A 5,747-nucleotide genomic window follows, 5' to 3' on the forward strand; every position below is an offset into this window, starting at 1 on the left:
GGTTTCCCTTCCAGCCTCGGGCCAGTTCTTCCAGAGTGTATCTGTGGATGGCCAAGCCTTCTTGGATCCCTATCTGTGAATCTGAAGAAGCGGGGACATGACCTGACCTATCAGCTGAGCCCCTCTCCATTCCAGATGACTTGGGGTAAGGGGGCAAGGGGACACTTCCTCAGGCCTGGGACTGTCCCTGCTCCATGAGAACTTAGCTCATGCCCGTGACCTGGGCTCTATCCAGCCTGAGCACCTTCTGTCCCTGTCATGCAATCTGGGCACAGAACCTCTCTGAACCCCAGTCTACTTCTTCTTTTTTTATTTATTTGAGAGAGAGAGAGAGAGAGCATGAGCATGGATGGAAGGAGCAGAGGGAGAAGCAGACTACCCGCTGAGCAGGGAGCCAGATGTGGGGCTCGATCCCTGGAGACTGAGATCACAACCCAAGCTGAAGACAGATGCCCAACCGACTGAGCCACCCAGGTGCCCCCCGTCTTCTTATTGGCGATGGAGGCATGACACTCTATGACTGGTCTCACAAAGGCCAGTGGGGTCAGGTGGGTTGGGATAGTCCCACAGAACCCTACTTGCTGTGCATGGTATGGTGAAAGGGGGTCCTAAAACAGAGGTCCTCCCTTTGGTGGCATGTTAGGACCACCCGGGGAGATAAAATAAATATATGTATATTTCCCAATGCCCAGGCGCCACCTGGACCAATTAAATCAACCTCACCGGAGCAGGAGTCCAGGTGTCCCCTCTAATAAAGCTGCCCAGCTGCCAAGAGGCCGCCAGACTGCGGGCCGGCACTCTGGAGCCCGTGGGCCTGGGTGAGTTTGCAGAATGCATCAGCACAGATGGGGAATGTCAATTAAGTCGTGGTATGCAGGACTGTTTTTGCAATTCAGATTTAGGGGGATATGGTAGTCCTAAGGTTTGTGTTTAGGATCAGTGCTCTTTAATAAAAGGCTGCAAGGATATCAGTCACAGTGTTCTCAGAGGTGGGAAATCAGGCAGCCCTCCTGCGTGGGGGTGAGTATGGCTGGAAGGGGGAAGAGCGCGGTGCTAGTTACCCAGGGGTGTTCAGCGTGCTGTACTCCGAGGATCTGTGCGCTTTACTCCAAGTGCAATGCTCTATACTCCGATGAAAGCCTTAGAAATCTCTCTCACACACATTGCTACAAAAAGGTTAACAGTTACAACCTCTCAGGTGGTTACATTTTGAACACTTCAAGGGTTTTTTTCCCCTTTGCACTTTAATGGGTTGTTTGAATATTTTACTGTGAGCCAGTATCATTTTACAAAAATAATAAGTTTTTAAAAGCAAATCAGTGGAGAAGAAAGGGCACAGCAAGAGGGAGGAAGTGGGGAGAGACATTTTGTCATTGATCAGGATAGTTCTGCGGGTGTGTCATATTAATTATAGAGCAAACAGAAATTATTTGATTGTTTCTTATGGCAACTCAGTTCCCTAGCAAGGAGTCCTGCCCAATTCCTGGTAATCTTGGTCTTCAGTGTCCCTTCCAAGTCCTGGAACCCTAATCTCAGCTCCCAGCCTGCTCAGTCTGCTTACCTGGACCTTTTTTGAACCTGGGTGAGACCAGATCCTTGGTCTAGGCTAGGTGGAAACATAAGCATGCTCACATGGGCCTCTGTCTAGGCTTCTCTCCAGGGCATAAGAGGGGCGGGGGATGTCAGGGGACATGCTCCTCTTTGTTAGACAGAGGTTCCTACTGAACATATGCTTGAACTTCACGTGGCTGGACTCAGAAATCCAAAATTCACTTTCCCTTTCATACTTTATGCCTCCTCAAAAATTTCCCCTGCTAGACCAGGAGGTGTGGGGGAAGGAGCAAGGGCCAAAAACACCCATTTAATCTGATAGCATGAAAAATTTAGCAATGATCCTTGAGTTATAGAGAAAGTGGACTGAAATCACTGTATTGACTACTATCATCGATTCTTTTGTTATTGATTGATTGATGAAGGAGAAAGAAAGTGTGGGAGCTTTTTATCTGTCAATATTTCCTATAGAAAAATTGTTTTAAGTACCCCTTGACTGTTGCCCTGTTAACAATGACCAGGTCCCCATTTCAAGGAGAATTATACCTAGCTAAGTCAATAGAGGTTAACACGCTCCCTGCCCACCAGTGTGACTGCCCAAGGCATCTTGAGACATGAATGGAAAAATCTCCGCTGTCCGTTCTGAGAATGGCTGTGGCTCTGCCTTGACTCCTGCAGAGTCACAATCAGATCAGGGGGGCTGAGCACCCATTTTTACTGAGAACCTACTCTAAAGGTTGTACACGGAGGGCAGAGCGCAGAGCCTATAGGATGAGATCCCCGGCTCCCACCCCAGCAAAAAGCACCTCAGGAAAATGAATTACGTGCAGAAGCATTTTCTTTTGATGTAGGCATTCAGTTCCTGTGGCTGAGTCTCAGTCCTGCCAGGATCGTGCCATCTCTTTCTTTCTAGCCAAATGCAGTGGCGACAGCACCAAATTAAAAGAGGGCCCAAGTTCAGGTGCAAGTTCTGTGCAATGTGGAGCAAGCTTGGGCCTTGAGTCTTTACCTGTGAAATGCGAATAACACATCGGGGTGTAGTTTTCTCTCAGGGTCAGTGGGAGGGTTCCATGAGCTGGGACAAAGCGAAATGCAGAAGCTACCATCCCAGGTTCTCTTCTCCCTAGTTGCCACGTTCATGGTACTCCTCCTGGCTCAAGGAGATGTAGAGTGAGGATTTATTGGGCTTGGAGGAGGAGGAGGAAAGTGCCAAATTGTTTATATATATGGTTGCTGTTGGTCTCTCATTTTCACATGTCAGCTTCACAAAGACAGGAATTCACTGTCTGCTGCTATAACTCTGGATGGTGCCTGGACCCTTTTACCAATATTATAAATGATCAGTATTGCATCAATATCATCACTGAGCTGTATAATTGACATATCATTGGTTATAGATTATGTAAAATAATTTCAATGGTATAATAGTACCAATGCCTTAAGAATATGTCAGTATGACAAATTATAAGCCCCTCATTAAGGAGAAGCTTGCAGACATAAGAGGAATAAGAGGAATTTACATCAGCTATGCTGAAAGGGTCGCACCCCTTTGAGACCTGTCACTGGAACATTCGGACTTCAGGCTTCAAGCTAGAATGCCACCCTTACATATGTTCTCACAGAAATCTTCTTGAAGCCTCCATAGCACCCCAAGGGGGCTTTCCTTCTTTCTTAATAAGTCTTTGATGAACTCCACAGAAATTTTTGATTCCACGTGGAATGTCCAAAGCCTTATTTTTAGAAATTCTACAGCTCTTGATCCCAGTTATGTTGTCAGATGAATTCTCGGCTGGTGAAACTTGTGAGGGCTGGGAGTTCCAGAAAGCATTCCTTTAGTTCAGGCTCATGAAGAAAGCGTTAACTCAGGGTTTCCTTCTTTCTATTGGAAGGTCTGGAAGCCAGGTTCGAGGCACCAGGTGTGAAACTGGGTAGTCACTTTGCCTGCCTGACACACAGTCCATGCCAGTCACATTTTAGCAGGATGACTAAAAGCACAGAAAATGAGATTTCTTCTTTCCAGACCTGGAATGGAGGTTCTTTTGTAGGAAGACTCTAGAGAGTGTCAGAAACTTAACATAGGAAAAATGAAGGTGAGGTTGGGCATGGGACAGAAAAAGCCAGGAGGCTACCTGCTGGAAATCACCAGTGACAGCAAGCATCAGGGGACAGAGCCACATGAGAGTCAACTAACTAGGGGCCAGTGCTTTGTGAACCAGCTTTTGTTGTGTCTCTTGTCTGCACCGCCTTTGTTTTCTCTTAATTTCTAAGAAAGTTCTTTGTGAAATGCCTCCATCTTGCCCTGCTTTTCGAAGGGAAGTGGGGAACATTCTGGAAGCTGTCACAACCCAGAGACAAAGGAGAAAGGAAACCCTGCATGCGGAGCCATGGCCTTTCCATGTTCAGAAAATGCTCTCTTTTTCCTTGACAACACACTTGATACCTAGTCAAGGTCAGCTGGGGAGAGTTTCCAGAACATCACTGGGGAGGGAAAATTCAGAAAGAACCCACCAGGACAGCAATCCCTTTCCTTTGCAAACAGACAGCCCCTCGACCAGCATTTCTCCTCAGTGGGTTCTGATGAGCAGGGTTCTTTGGGGTGTGGCAGGTGTCTCTCAAAGGGTATCACGGTCAAGGCAGAAAATCTGTTATTACACCATAGGATATCTCAGAGCTGTCTGTACCTGCAGTAGGCTGAATAAGCTATCTGGTCCTAACGGCTGGTAACCTGTATAGTAAAAAGGTCTTTGTAGATGGAACTAAACCGAAGATGTTTGAAATGGGAGACTATCTGGGTGGGTCCTAAAAGCAATCACAAGAGTCCTTAGACACAGCAGGCTGAGGGAGATGTGACACAGATGAAAGAGGAGGAAACAATGCGACGCGCTGGAGGCAGGGACTGGGGGTACGGCCACAGGTTCAGGACGGTGGTGGTCCCCAGAAGCCGGGAGAGGCAAGGAACAGTTGCCTCCAAAGAGTCTCCAGAGAGAGCGTGGCCCTACGGACACCTTGGTCATGACCCAGAGATCCTGGCTTCAGACTTGGTGCTTCTGGAACTGTAAGAGAATACATTTTTGTTGTTTGAAGTCACCAAGTCTGCAGTGATTTGTGACAACAGCCCTAGGAAACTCACACTGTGTGTTCAATTAAGACGAAAAACTACAAGTTTCCTTAAGGTTTGGGACTCTCTCTGATTTGTTCCCTTTTGAACGCCCAGCCTCCAACTCATGCTGTGCCTTGGTCACACTCAATGAACTTACTTACTGAAAAAAAAAATGCTTTTTAAATGAAACATCTTTTGGTACAAAGGCCATCCGCTTGGGGCCACACCGATTTGTTTTTTGCTGAATCTTTGGGAAGATATGGAGGGAGATGTTTAAATGGTACATTGTGCCTTCCCGTCTTCTTAACTAGTAACTGTGTTTCCACCCAGAATACCCAGCATTTTACAAAGTGTCTTACATTCAGTGGGTGATGGGAAAAGTGTGTGGCTGTTGATGCTCAGATTGTGTGGAAAAATATTTATGGGAGGGAATGGCTCTGATCACACATTTGTATTAACAAAAACGTGATGCTTTGAAATGTTTAAATGCTACACAGGCACTATTTATAGATTCTCCATTTAAAAGGAGAGGCAGTCAGAAATGTCATGCTTGCTCAGCTTTACAGTAATAACACTATTTATTGCCGGGATACAAATAGTAATGCTAGCAATATTTAGCCGTGGCATCCAGCTTCCCGTTTCCAGCGCGAGCTAACGTGGTGTTTTGTGTGTCAACTGCAAATTATCAATTACAGTTCTCCTGAAGGGGACCAGCTTCCTTTCTGAGTGCAAGAATGAGAGAAGCCCTTCCTCTCCATGCCTGCCCCAGCAGTTTCATCTTAGGCTTTTAAAAGAAAAATGCACAAAGATAAATTACTCAGATTTGTGGGCACTCTGGGGGTTGGGGCGTTGATGGGTGCGGTTCTGTAAGAGCAAACAGTAACACAAAGCACGGGCATCTGTTGCACGCTGTGTGCGTGTTAAGAGTTGACTTCAAGATGTGCTCCTGGGAAGTTTAAGCAGCTGAAGGTCAAACAGGTGAAAGGTCTGGGCAAGAGGCTGGTGGTTGTGGTGGTGGTGGTGGTGTTGAAGCCATTCCAGTCTCTATTTAAGAACAATTTTTCCAAGGCTACCTGTGTGGCTCAGTCGATGAAGT

This window comes from Mustela nivalis (genome assembly GCF_964662115.1).
Source record: "Mustela nivalis genome assembly, chromosome: 6".
In the NCBI taxonomy this organism is placed as follows: Eukaryota; Metazoa; Chordata; class Mammalia; order Carnivora; family Mustelidae; genus Mustela; species Mustela nivalis.